Source organism: Sceloporus occidentalis, unplaced genomic scaffold (assembly GCF_023333645.1).
Source record: "Sceloporus occidentalis isolate IW3139 unplaced genomic scaffold, rSceOcc1.0.p SCAF_157, whole genome shotgun sequence".
NCBI lineage: Eukaryota > Metazoa > Chordata > Lepidosauria > Squamata > Phrynosomatidae > Sceloporus > Sceloporus occidentalis.
In genome coordinates this window covers 1,240,686-1,255,893 of record NW_028317137.1, presented here as the reverse complement: position 1 = coordinate 1,255,893, position 15,208 = coordinate 1,240,686, and positions in this window count along the sequence as shown.

Below are 15,208 nucleotides of genomic sequence, written 5' to 3'. Positions count from 1 at the left end.
ATGATGATGATTATGACACTTGACATCTACCCCTGCCATGAAGAAGCATTTTGGCTACAGCCACCTGCATTTTCTTGTTTTTAGTCAGATTTGTAGATCAAATTTTTGTTTTTGTTTTTTATTATCATGACTTGTGCTATTCTTTTATTTCATCAAGTAATAGTCATCCTACATTAAAACGGAGTGTCATAAAAATAAAATTTGTATTTATTTTTATTGTAGTTGAACAGAATATTTGTACATTAACAAATTTCTATTTACTTAACAGTTATGACAAAAAGTTCTTAATTACTCTACGCTCTTGTTGTGCATCCGTTGACGGATTGCCCCATTGCCTCCCCCTTTTCCTTACAAAATTCCAAATAAACTCCAAAGATCCAAAACTGAGACAAACAAAATGACATGATAAATTCCATCTATATAAATGTTTTTCCCTAGGAATACCTTATTAACCGATTGTATTATATACATATATCTTTCATGATCTGTTAATTCATATGTTTTTTTGTATCGCAACTCATCTCAATATAGTAATTTTTTAAAATAAGACTTTATTTGAGTGAAGTTTGACTTTAAAACATTAATTTACACAATCTAAGCCTTCTTCTCAGTGCCGACTTCACATTTTTATTTTTGAGGCTGTATACTAGAGGATTCAACAACGGGACGGTGGCCGTGTTGAAAAGAGAGAATAGTTTATTTGACTCCAGGCTGTTCGTTGAGTTTGGACTCAGATATTGAATTACAAGAGTCGCATACAGGAAGACAACAACCGTGAGGTGCGAGGAACATGTGTAGAAGGTTTTGCGTCTTCCGGTGCTGGAAGGGATCTTCAATATGGCGATGATAATAAGGACATAGGACACAAAGGTCATAAGAAATGGGCAGAAGCATCCAACGAAATACCCCTCTGTAAATAAATAAAGTTCCAAAAAAGACTTGTCATTGCAAGACAGCTTCATTAGAGGAATAATGTCGCACAAGAAGTGGTTGATCTCATTGGATCTGTAACAAGAAAAACCTGAAATTGTCCAAAAAATAGGAGAAATTTCTACAATACCCAAAAGCCAGCTGCTGGCAGCTAATAAAGCACAGACCGTGCGGTTCATGACCATGGAATAATGCATGGGGTCGCAGATGGCAACGTATCTATCAAAGCTCATAGCTGCGAGTAAGAGAAGCTGGTCAGTGGTTAAGGTTAAAAACATAAAGATTTGTGTCATACAACCGAAAACTGAAATTCTGTTATCTCCGGTAAAGAACAGTACAAAAATCCTATGTAGGGTGGCCGTGCTAGATGATATGTCCAGAACAGAGAGGTTACACAAGAAGAAGTACATGGGAGTGTGTAGCTGAGGATCCGAGCAGGCGAGCAGGAGAATGGTCATGTTACCAGCCAAAGTGAGGAGATACATGAGCAGGACCAGAAGAGAAATCGGAACCTCCAGTCTAGGAACATTTGTGATCCCTTTAAGAATGAAATAGGTCACCATAGTGCGATTGGAGCTCTCCATCTGGATAGTCAGTTAGAGAAGTCAAGTCCGAGGTGCTGGTAAGGCAAAACTATGAATAATACTACATCTACTATGAAGAATAAAAAGTCAAGAATCTCATAGTGAGTGCAGCAATAATTGGTGCATTGAAAAATCTAAACAAAATGCAACGCGGTTCTATTTTTGTATTAGGTCAAAATTGTGTATATTTCTGGAATTCTTCCTGTATCTTTTATTGCCATGTGGTTTGGAGGTGTTGGCCACTTGGGTAGGTAGCTAACCCTTTGGGTGTCAGGGCCCGCACAATGGTAAAACAACTGAGAAGAACAAAGTGGGTCCAACAAGGTTAAAAAGGCTATAGTATCAGTCAGAAGTCACCAACGTGTTTCCAGACTCACCGGTAGAGATTGTTCTTCAGAGGGTTAACACTGAGCCCAATGGGTTTGAAGCCACACAGGTCACTTGTTGAGACCACATGTTGTGTTAATCCAGGATCCTACAGTCCAAATATTCACATTTAATGAGTTATCTGCTTGGAAACTGTATAGATTATGTGCAGGTTCTAGGAAGAACACTAAATACAACTAATTACAGCATTTTTACTGAATCACCAGATGTTTTATGCCCATCTACTAATTATTCGCTTACATATTTCCAGGGGGAAATTTCATGACCTTATCTAGAGCCATTTGTGAACGACTTCTTATATGATCAGGTACACAGAAAACACATGCCAAAAAATAAATAACACATCAGAATAAAAAGTAAACTTTTCTCCCACTTGACACTTCCCAATCCCCGAAATTATCTTTCCATGCTAATATAAAATTTTGCTTATAGACATAAGTATTATTTATTCATCATGCTTCTACAAGTATGAAGATTTGGGTATTTTACTTTATTTTATTGTTTACTGTTTTTAAATTGGAAGGAAATATTCCGTTATATTAAATAAATCATAAGAAAACTGGAGTTACGCGTTATACCTTGTTTTTAATCCTTGTGGTTTGTGGCTTGCATGAAGTGGCGCCCCCTGCAGTACACACACACAGTGTGGGCAACTAGTTCCTGAATGGCTGTAATTTGAAGAACTTGTCTAATCAGTTGCGCATGTTATGCCACATTTGGCCACTGCACTGAATCATACGTGCGAATAAGCATCATAACCACCTATGCATTAAGAGAGCCAGTGTTGGATATGTCAAACTTATTGGTGAAATATGTTTTGCAGATATTCTTTGGCCACCAAATTGCTAGATCCCTTTGTAAGGTTAATTCGCAGATGCACAAACAATGTGACGGCAGAAAAGACCCATTTGGCCAGTCTAGTCACCAATTGTTCCTGCTGTAGAGACTCAAACCTTAATCAGTCGTTGGTCTCGTCTTAGCTTCAGGAGCCATACGTCTATCCCATGCATGTTTAATACCCTCACTGTATTAGCCTCTACTCCTTATACTGGGAGACTGCTCCACTTATCTACCACCTTCTCATTAAAGTTAAAGTAAGGGAGAGATGTTGAGATGCACAGACAGAAGGGGGGGGTTCTGAAGGAGCAGGGAGAGACACAATGGGTGCAGGCAGCAGTACTCAGGACCAAAAGAGAGGATCTGGTGGGAAGCGCTGGGACAGGTCCTAGGAAGGTTAGAATCCTTAAAGTCAGAATCCTTAAATAAAGAGTATAATACCGTCCCTTAAAACAGTTCTATTTTCATACACCCTGATGACATTAGCTTTGAGCACAATATAGACCTCTAATGTCAGTGACTTTAAAGAAATCATTTAACGTTAAGAAGAATCATACAATTTTATATTATTGCTACTATTGCTTAAAAAAAGAAAAGAAAGAGAACAAGGTTTCATTGTATTCATTTTGAGAGACAAAGCATGCAGCATTCTGATGAATACACAATACTTTGAAGATGTTTAGAAAGCATAAACCTGGATCTGCTGTTTCACGTAAACCTGGAAAGTGTATGATGCTGCTGATGATTTAAAAAGGATTCCCCTTTCTTCATATTTATCAGTGTATGTTTAATAATTTAAAGTAAAATTCTAGTATTTAATGCCTTTGCACTTCGTATCCTTTCAGCCAAAAACAAATGAAAAAAAGTTGCAAATACAATTAGTGAATTCCATATAATAATCTCACTTAAGGGGACGGCAATCGGCCATTTAAATCAGAAACTGCTGGGATTAAGCTTTCAATGCTTCCCAATATGACACACGTGAGTAGTATTTCCAGCACAACAGATGTTATTGGTGCTAAATAAATAATAACAGTAATAATAAAAATAATAATAAACTCTTACTGGCCATAAAGAAAGCAATAACGCACACCCACACACTGAAGCACATTTCAATTCCAAAAAGCAAGAAATAAAAATTAGCACTAGGGGGGTAAACTCTTAAAAGTAAGATAAAGCCTTATTTGTTGATTTTGGAATAAAGGGATATTACAAAGCTTCACCCGCCCGCTGCGCCTGATGGGTGAGAAGAAGACACAGATTTCTCCAAAAGTCAGAAGTACAGATCGCAGAACCTTAAGAGGAGTTACCCATTTCTAGTGTCATCATGGACCTTCTAACTGTATATGACAATACACTGATGTCTACATGTACCTCCTGACTCGTGTCTTCCATGTGTGTCTGTGTTCTCTTTTCTAAGTGAAAGAAGTAATAATCTTCCGATAAACCTGGGAGCAGATCCCATGAGGTCCCCAAAACCCAAACCGCCAACTACATAACTAGCACGATATTAATTAGGGTGGCATATTTACTCCTAAATTCCAATTATTACACATTATGCTGCATATTTAATTTTTTTGTTGCGTACATGGTGCACAATTAAATGAATGAAACATAGCATTATGCTGTGAATTACAAATTACCACCAATTGCGGTGCCTTTTTGTACCATATTTGGTGGGAAAGGCTAATTGTTGCTATTTTTTAAATATGCTACACTTAAATAGTGCTTGGTTGAGAGTGTTGGGTTGAGTGGGATTGTGAGAGTGAGCATTTTTCTCTTGTTGAACGATAGTTTTGGATTAGGAGGCTGTAGGGGATTGGAGGGAGGCAGTTGAGGAGCCGGATTAGAGGTGTCAGGTAGGAAAGAGCTGGGCAGGAGGTTGAGGAGCAGGGAAGGCCCATCAGGTAGGGCATCAGCAAATTGTGTCTCAACCCATGCCGCCTCATCAATGCAGATGGGAACTAGTGTCACCAGCCAGCTAATGGTGACCAGCTGAGGGATGTAAAATTTGAGTATGAGAGCGCTTCCATAGCTGAAGAGTTCCAAACCTCCACTGGCATTAATATCAGCACATATAAAGCACACCACCACTGGACTCAGAAGTGGACCGTGTTCTGTGGAGTGACGAATAACACTTCTGTTTGGTGGATGCCAGGAGAATGTTATCTGCCTGACTCCATTATGCCAACTGTAAAGTTTGGTGAAGGAGGAATAATGGTATGGGGCTGTTTTTCAGGGTTTAACGGAAATCTTAAAGCTTCAGTGTACCAAGACATTTTGGACAATGTTATGCTTCCAACTTCCTAAGTTTGGGCAAGGCCCTATTCTATTGAATTCGTGACTGGGCCCCAGCGCTCAAAGCAAGGTCCATAAAGACATGGTTGGATGAGAAACTATCCAAAATCTTGTGGAAAGCCTTCCCAGAAGAGTGGAAGTTGTTATAGCTGCAAAGGTGGGACCAACTACATATTAATGTCTTTAGAATATGATATCCGTGTTGGTGTAATGGTCAGGTGTCCTGATACTTTTGTCCATATAGTGTATATACTACTATTCAAAAGCTGTGGGATACTAAGGAAGTTTCTGGCTGTAACATAATTGAAAAGGGTTTTCTAATGATCAATTAGCCTTTTAAACTTAAACTTGGATTAGCGAACACAATGTGCCATTGGAACACAGGAGTGATGGGAGTGATAAAGGGCCATTGGAACACAGGAGTGATGGGAGTGATAAAGGGCCTCTGTGCGCCTATGAAGAATCAGACGTTTCCAGACACAATAGTCATTTACATCATTAACAATGTATGCTCAAAAACAAGGACCCCAAACCTTTGAACAGTAATATATATATATATATACACATATATATATATACACACACATATATATATATACACATATATATATACACACACATATATATATATAATATTATATATATATATAATATATACACCCCCTCCCTCAATGAAAGTTTCATTCTCCGAATGAATTTGGATCACTTAGGATTTACAATGTCTTAGCTTTCTTTTTACCACAGACTTGACATCTTTATTTTTTAAGCTGTAAATCACCGGGTTTAATGTTGGAACAGCAACCGTGTTAACAAGCGAGAAAAGTTTCCCGGAGTCCAAAGTGTCCATTGAAAATGGTCTCAGGTATTGGAGGAAAAGGGACATGTAGAGGAGAATAACGACCGTCAAGTGTGAGGAACACGTGTAAAACGCTTTACGCCTCCCGGTGCTGGAACGGATCCTCAATATGGTGACAATAATGAAGGTGTAGGAGATACACGTAAGGATTAAGGGGGTGAAACTTAAAAGGAACAATCCTTCTGTGAAAATCAACGTCTCCAAGGCTGAATTGTCACTGCAGGACAGTTTTATAACAGGCATTATATCACAGAAAAAATGGTTAATTACATTGGATCTGTAGCAGAAAATATTTAGAATTAAAACCATGTAAGGTATAATCTCTATAAACCCCAGCGACCAAGAGGCAAAAGCCAACACAGAACACATTCTCATGCTCATAACCATTCGATAATGTAAAGGATTACAGATGGCCATGAATCGGTCATAGCTCATGGCCGTCAGTATCAACAGCTCATTACTGGTGAAAGATGCAAAAAAAAACACTTGTGCCATACAGCTGACAAACGAAACGACATTATTCCCTGTTACGTACATCACGAGTAAATAATGTAATGTTACAGTGGAGCAACACATGTCTAGAACAGAGAGGTTACATAGGAAGAAGTACATAGGAGTGTGCAGCTGAGAGTCTGAGCAGACGAGCAAGAAGATGGTCATGTTACCACCGAGAATTAGGAAATAAATGATTAGAATCAAGAGGAAGATGGGTAACTGGAGATTGGGGGCATCTGAAATCCCTTTAATAATGAAATACTGCACCATCGTCTGATTTGTTTCATCCATGTTTTCTGGCAGGCTAAAAAAAAAAATAAAATCATAATTGATCATTTATATACAGTGCTCCCTCTCCCAACAAAAAAACGAATTCCTTAATTCTGCAAAGGAGAAAAAAACACAAAACTCTTCTTAAACTATTCTTAAACTTGTAAAATTAAGGGGGAAAAAATACATTTACAAAATAAAATTCAAATTAGTCTTTCAATTTAATACTCAATATTAACATTAGTTTAGAAATTTTTTCTTCTTTTCTTTCTGTGGCCCCGATAAACCCACATATGCCTAAAATGCTCATGCAATGCAATGTATTGTAGATGCAATGAACGTTAGAGAATTTTTTTATTTTGATGCAGACTCAATATAAAAGGCCCAAAAAGCCAAATTAAAACGGCACTATTTATTACTAAACATTACGTTGTACTGTATAAAGGAATCAAATAATAATAATATAATGAATAATATCCCCTTCTTTCAGAATTCTGATTATGAGATTAGTCAATTAACCTTTAGATAAATCAGATAGAAAAGAACAGCTGCAAAGACAGTAAGCATTAGGGTATACAGTATATGGGAATCATATGAATAAGATCACCTTTTAATACTAGTAAATGTGTCCCTCAGCTTCCAAATACACAACCAGAACAGTTCGAATGCGGGGACAATAATTGTATGACATATGGAATTATACCTACATGAAACCTACCTGGGTAAATTATTTTGGCGCGCCTCATTATTCTGTTGAAGGCAGCGGATTTTATCATCTCCTGGTTTGGCCTGGGAATATGCCTTCAGTGGAAAAAATGTCCCAGCAGGATAGCAGTTATAGCTACATATTGTAGAAATATATTTGGATGCAAAGTAATAAAATTGAATTAATAAAAAACAATTCACTTGTAAAGAGGCAGTCACTATACCACCTTAAGCAAGACCAGATTGACGGATAGCCATGGCATTTTTTTGCCTGCGGCATATTTTTGGTTACATGCAACTTTTTTCTGCTCATTAAGCGCGTGGCCAGGCATATCCACCTACGGGCCGAACGCTGCTGCTGGAGCAGTGTCACGTGCGCCATTATTGAATGAGCAGCCACCGCAGAGACTCTTCAGCCCTGAGTCACCTAGCAAGGAGTTGATCCCAACAGTGAGGAGGTTGGGTGAAGGCAGGTAAAGTTTAGTACGGAGTGGTAGTAGGCAATGCTCAGACAGGTCCAGAAACCAGCGTAGGTTTTATATAGGCTGGAATCACAGAAGAATGATACAGCATGCCAGGGGTTAATGCAGAATAGATCGCCAATACACAGCTGGGTTCGGTACAGTAAACAGGTAGTCACACAAGCCAGGTACTGTACACAGGTAGGGTAATGTAGGATCAGAATCACTAGGCCGAAGAGAAGTCTTGCAAGCCAAGGGTCAATACCAGCAAACATGGTTTCCAATGATAATGCAATGAATAGTAGGACCAGTAGGAGCAGTTCCAGAATTTTTAAATCATTTCCAGGCAACAGCATTTTTTGGAATGCTAAAATGTACCTGTCTTTGGCTTAAAGTAACCTGGCATACAGATAGCAAACAATAATGTTTCTGATGTCCAAACGTATATTATAAAAAGATTATAGTTTCACATATTTTATAACAGGTTAAGTACATTTTATATATTTTATCTATCATCCCTCTAGATTCCAGGCTTAGCAACCTCAATGACAATGGCGGACCTAGTATGAGCGTAGGACCACCGGTACATTAAGGGAATCGATTAGTATTCCATGACCTGTCCTTTTTATTTATTTTTTAATGGTTTTATTTTTCCAAAATGCAAAGGTGTTGGATTTTCCAGGAGAGTCCAAACTGTGTTATTCACACAAGGTCACAATACAGTAAAAGTGTACAAATACAATTCCAGCACATATTACATGGCACATTGGTGGAAACAGCTTGGGGACATGGGGGGATGGAATGGCCGGGGTGGGTGAGAGTAAAAGGGGTTGAGGGAGATGGGGCTAGTCCTCAGCCTCAGCCCCTTTCACAAGGGTCGCCTAAAACACATATTTCACAATATATAATTACATAATTTTATGGTTGGGGGTCACCACAACATGAGGAACTGTATTAAAGGGTTGCAGTATTAGGAAGGTTGAAAACCACTGCTCTAGAATGTCCTAAAGAGAGTAGTGTCTCAGCAGGCTGTGACCTGCTCCCTCCTCAACACCATACGGTTCATGACAAACCATAGCGCTTCCTTCACACAGCACATGAGGCGCCAAGCATCATTAATGTTCCTGGAAAAAGTCAGTAAATTACAGAGCGGTAGGACAGGTACTTTCTCTCGGTCATCTCAGTCCTGCTTTATCTTACTAATCCGGTTAGGTTTTCCAGAGGAGATATCATTACCACAGCTTTTTCTGCTGCAAGTGGTATTTTGTGAAATAACTTTTGGAGATATTTAATTTAAGTGCCTATTTGATCCTAATTAGGCAGAGATATGTGGTAAAGTTAGCATGTGAGTTAATGTCCCCTCATTAATTCTTATTCTTTCTCAACCAACAATAATGCAGTACGGCGCCAACTACATTTTTTTCCCTCAGGATTCCGGGAAATCGAGTCCCTTATCGTACGAGAAAACTACAAGGCAACAGAACCACAAGACCCAGAATGCTTTGCGGCAGCTAGCTGACATCCCGGCCGCTCCTCCAATCAGGTTACAGCTGACAGTCACGCCCCGTGTGTGTCTTTTCTGGTTATGGCTGCTGCTAGATACTTGCTGATCTGCTGATGTTATCATTATCAGTCCCTATAGAGGCTCCGAGAATAAAGAGGGCTTTGGATTCCAGGTAATTGAGTAATCTGTAAACAGCATGGTATGAAGGGGGGGGTGGCTGGCTTAATACCTCTTACAGGGTATTTAAATTGGGGTCAGAATTGCCCTGAATGATAATGAGGAATGTATTCTAACCCTACACAGTGGAGAGTATTAAAGTATGCAAAATTAACCCTTTCCTTGCTGTATGATTGCACACCATTGCTCAGTAATACCAATTTGACTTGCCAGATCTAGCTTCGGCACAGCTTCACGTATTTATTATCTGGAGACAGTACTTTGAAGCCAAGATGTCGAGTCTTTTCTTTAACGATTCCAAAAATCAGGAAGGCTTTTCTTCTTAGTCACCCCCCGCATAGGAATAGCTGACCTGGTAGACGTCAGGGCACGTTTAATTCAGTAGTGCACACATTGAAAGAGGGAACAGTAGTATCTTCCATCCTGAATGTAGTAAATCACAAAAAAAAAAAAGAAAAAGTTCATAGGGTTAAAAACTCCCATCATGCATTAGATGTATAACACATTTTTCTGCTTACTAGAAAATGATGTGAGCGTTAAATAGTCGTACAAAGAGCGAGCAGATCATAGGATCACAGAGTGCATCAGAACCACCGGCGTGAGACCTCGCGGACGCTGCGGTGCAGTCACAGAGTATTCAAATCTTACGGTTTCCCCGGCACAACACATTTCGCCCCCTCCAAAGGTGCTTGGCCGGTGACATTAGTGACCCCACTGTAAAAGTGTGGCTGCTCGTGCAGTGTGCCAGAAGCCATAAGGAACGGCTCCCGACAAGGTAAGGGCGAGGTGTGGTTGGTAGAGAAGGGTGTGAAGGTGTAAGTATGTTTTGGGGTGGGTGGGTGTGCGTGGGTATGAATGTGTGTATGTGTTATAGTGAGTGTGTGTGCCGGTGTGTCTAATTGACAAACAAAATGCGCAACTTACTGGTAGTTCCAATAAATTAATGGTTTGATGGTGACAGTTTCTATTTCAATTTAAGATGTTGACGGATGTTAAGAAAACCCCTAACTTAGCTCCATGTAGAGGTGCCTATTATTATTTGAGGAATCTTGTGTAATCTTTGTGCTTTTTTTATTTCTTCAAAGAGAAAATGGAATGCTTAGAAAAGGAATCCAAAAAGCTTTGTGGGCATCCAGCGATGGAAGATTACCAGTCCCCAATATCTCCAGGTAATGGAAATTTTTACATTAAATATGCAAAATAAGGGTATGTTTAATTATACTGTCCATTCGATATTATGTACGTTATTCCATAAGAAATGGTTAATCACCATGGGTAACATCCCGGATGTGGTGGCGAGAATGTCTTCCAGTGTGAATACAAATGGACATTATTGTCTACATCGTATTCATTTCTGGTACATAGTAAATGGAAAGGGCATGGTAGGAAAGACTTATCCCTTAGACATTACTAATACTCTAGAGACCATTCCCTTTAGCCTTTTGATGTGATACCCAAAGAACTCTCAGTTTATCCACCCGGATAGACCACATACCCAAATGTCAGGCTGTGATTTGACACCAAACCATTCACAATCCAATTTTACAATTTTTGGTATGCGAAGGGCGGTTTAGCAGATTTATAGTTAAACAATTATTTGGGATTCCCTTTTAATAAAGGGCTAATTAACTGGAAACAACGTGATTTTCCAGTTTAACATTAAAATACAATTATTATATGTAAAAAAGAAACCTCTGAGGTCTCTAACGGCCCAATAAATGGAATGTAAACATGCGTGGGATAGGTATATGGCTCCTGAATCTAAGACAAGACCAACGACGGGCCAAACGGTTCTCATCTGCTGTCAAATTCTAAATTTCTTTGTAGATTACGCAACTAGGAGGTCGGAAATTGTGATTAAGATCAAACAAGAAGATGGTTCCTATGAGACTGAAGATCTGCAGAACGAGGAGAGTGAGAATACGCCAGAGGACAGCTCAGGTAACTCTTATAGACATCCCAGTAAGTATTCATCAAACGTCCCAGGTTCTCATGGTGGGAGTATTCATGGCGGGGTTCCTTTATTTGGGTTTTGGGGAAAATATGTGTATTTGTTACTAATCAGATCTTAGCGTTAGTAAAAGACTTTATTTTCAACATAAACCATGCTGCATTTGATTTCATTTTTTTTTATTAGTTCTGAAAATCCTACAAACAAGTTAAAAATATATATATTTACTTTCTTCTAGGATTTGCTTCTGTGAAGCCTGAAATAATTATTAAAATGGAACCAGGAGATGAAGAATATATAGGATGCGGCCAGCAGTCAGAAGAGAGAAATCCCACCCCAGGGACCAGTCCTGGTAACTTACAAATAGCTCGAGAAACTAGACGCGTTTTACGAGTGTAGCATTGGTTTAAAAAGAGTTCAATCTGCTTAAAGTGTTCATTTTCAGGGAGACTTTCCCTGATTTACTGTTACAGTGTACTTTAATAATGACAAGCTGTCTTCTCTATGATGACAGGCACTCTTTGCTTGCAGATAGCAATCTGGTAGTAAGCAGACAGTAATCTGGTAGCAAGCAGGCAGTTCCTGCCCTTGCAGTGAGCAATTCATTTTTTTAGAGGTATAACTCATACATTGCCAGCCATGTATGTGGTATGTAGCTGGCTCAAAAAGGGCTTGAGTGCCTACGTTACAGAGATAACTTTTCTGTAGTACGGGGAAGACTGCTGGTCAGCTCTGGAGCCGACTGGCAGCCATTCCTCAAGAGGAAGTCACATGTGTTTAATAGAATGTAAAATATATAGGCTTTAGTTTAAAGAAGTGTCTTCCATATATACGGTGTCCTTGATATGAAGTCTGTTATGAGGCTTTGCATCATTTGATGCTTGTGCGTGTGTGTTTTGCAGATCGATCTGTAGGCAGTGGAACTCTTGAAGGGTCTCATTCTTCTGCTTCGTCCCAAGACTCCATGAGCGTGATGCAGAATTACAGTGGCACAGAAAGGCTGCATTACTGCTGTAGGTGCGGGAAAGGTCTTCCTTGTAACGCAGATCTTATGGAACATTTGAAAACTCACACGGGAGCAAGACCATTTCTGTGCTCCGAATGCGGCAAACGTTTTTATAAAAGGTCCAATCTGGAACAGCATCAGAAGATCCACACTGGCGATAAACCATTTGAGTGTTCACAGTGCAGTAAATGTTTTATCAGTAATGCCCATCTTGTTAGACATCAGGTAACCCACAATGAAAAGACTCCATTTATCTGCTCAGAATGTGGGAAAACCTTCTCAAGGAATTCTACTCTACTTCAGCATCGGAGAGTTCACGAAGTCAAGAAACCTTTTCCCTGTGCTGTCTGCGGCAAAGAATTCACTCAAAAGTCAGACCTTGTGAAGCACACAAGAATTCACACGGGAGAGAAACCGTTTGGCTGTGGGGAATGTGGGAAATGTTTTAATCTTCGGTCTAGTCTCGTAAAACACGAGCGGACTCACACCGGGGAGAAACCGTTCGCGTGTCCCGAGTGCTGGAAGCGATTCAGTCAGAACTCACATCTAGCCAAACATCAAAAACTTCACAGAGGAGAGAAGCCGTTTGCCTGTTCCCAGTGTGGGATACGGTTCATGAGTAACTCCGAGCTGGCGAGACACACGGTGATCCATACAGGAAGCAAACCCTTTTCCTGCTCGGATTGTGGGAAATGCTTCAGCTGGAAGTCATCCCTTGTGGAGCATCTGAGAATCCATACAGGGGAGAAGCCGTTTGGGTGTTCTGAATGCGGGACGCGCTTTAAGAAGAGGTCGGCCCTTGTTAAACATCAGAAAACCCATGCAGCCGAGAAACCGTTTGATTGCCATTCAAATTGAGACTTAAGACTTAATATTACACTCTGAATATCTGCATACATGTTGTGTTAACATGGTGCAACCATGCAGGATGTGATGGTTCTGTATAAATCTAATAATAACTAATCTAATAATAACATAATTTAGAAAAGCTCTACATTTCTCAGGCTATTTTTACCTCCGTGTTTTAAATTTCCTGTGTTATATACTAACCAGTGAGCAAAAAGGGAGGTAGTCCCAAAGGCATAATGAGCGCCGGAACTTTTGCATTAAATGTGTAAATATTTAATTATTGTCCTAATATTTAAGGTGCGATATGTAATTGTTTTTAGTGTTGGTTAATGGCGTGTGATCTAATCCTGACAGTCAAGTGGAAATAGATAACCTTCTAAAAAGGATGTATAAATGTTTTAAGACATGTAATTATACATTTACATATTTATGTTATTTAAATACCTTTTAGTGATGTAATGTTACACACATTACATTTACACGTATTATGGGAGTGAGTTGTGATGTGTGACAAGTGTGATGGTTGTGTGAGGATGTTTTAGTGAGTATCTATATGTGTGTTCTAGTATGAGTATTGGTTACCGGGGGGGAAGCAGCAGGGGGCCACTTGGCTTTACTTGCCCCCCAGGCCTGAAGGTGCTAGCCCTCCCCTGTGTCCATGTGTGCATGGAGGACCTTATCGGAACCCCTTAGCGAAGTTCACTGAGCCAGTGCTGGAACTGAATGGAGCCAGAAGAGATCTTTGTTGACTGGAGTTAATGAAAAGCGCACAAAGTAGCTTATATTTTGTTCTGCTAAAGTTTTCTTGATCAAAATAAAGTAAGAAATCATTCTTAGAATATGATCAAACCTACTACATTAGAGAAATCCTAGGTCAGTTGGAAGTTAGAGAATTATCTACATATACTAGGCAATCCTGTTTTTATTTTTTTTCAATTACAGAATAAACAGTCTATAATAAATAAGAAAGAATACAAAAACAACAAAATATTTGATATTTTACCAAAGATACACAAAGAGCCTGAAAACCTACCAGGAAGGCCCAAAATGGGAGGTAATGATTAGATCTTTCAGCTCATAGCTGGCTTTCTCTGTCTTTACACCACCATCTTGGGTGGTGTAAAATGTATTTGAAAGCAGTCAATAAAGCCGGAGAGCTGAAAATCTGCCCATAATTGATGGAACAATATTCACTAAGAACTTCTTCTTTCTTCGTCTTTCTTCTTTTTGGGTCTTGGCAGGATTCCAGCCCTAGAGTGTGCTTTGTATGGACTGATGATTGACTTTTCTCGCTGTTATCTCATGGCTAAAGCACAGGAGTGTCAGTTATGCCATCAACAATCCAATAATTATCCATTATGAAACAAGAATAACACCAAAGTTGCACAATTGCTTGTAACTGCATCCTATCTTTTTTTTTAAATGGCCATTCAAGGTCATTGCCAAGGAAAATAACACGTTTTATTGTTTCTTCGATGTACTAACTACTTGCTAAATACACAGTTTTGCAATATTTAATGTAAACAATACACTTTTGTCAATTTTATATTGAACTCTTCACTACGCTGCATATGTTTATGCTATAATAATGCCAATTAACAAATTGTAACGTCATTTCTGACCATATAAAAAAAACTACACCTTAGGTCAGGAACAAAATAACATTTCCACTGTCAAATTGAGGCTTTGACATTTCATTTTATATCACTTTTTAATGTATGTCTCAGTACAGTTTGTAGCCGTATTTCTATTCCAGAAAACGACTATTATTCCCATGAGTTATAGCGTTCTCCAGTAGAGTCATGAAAAGACTAGCCATGGAGGTGAACTTAGTCATTCTCACAAGAATATGTTGTGAAGTCATAAAATATTCAAACTCTTGGGTTAGCCAATGCAAC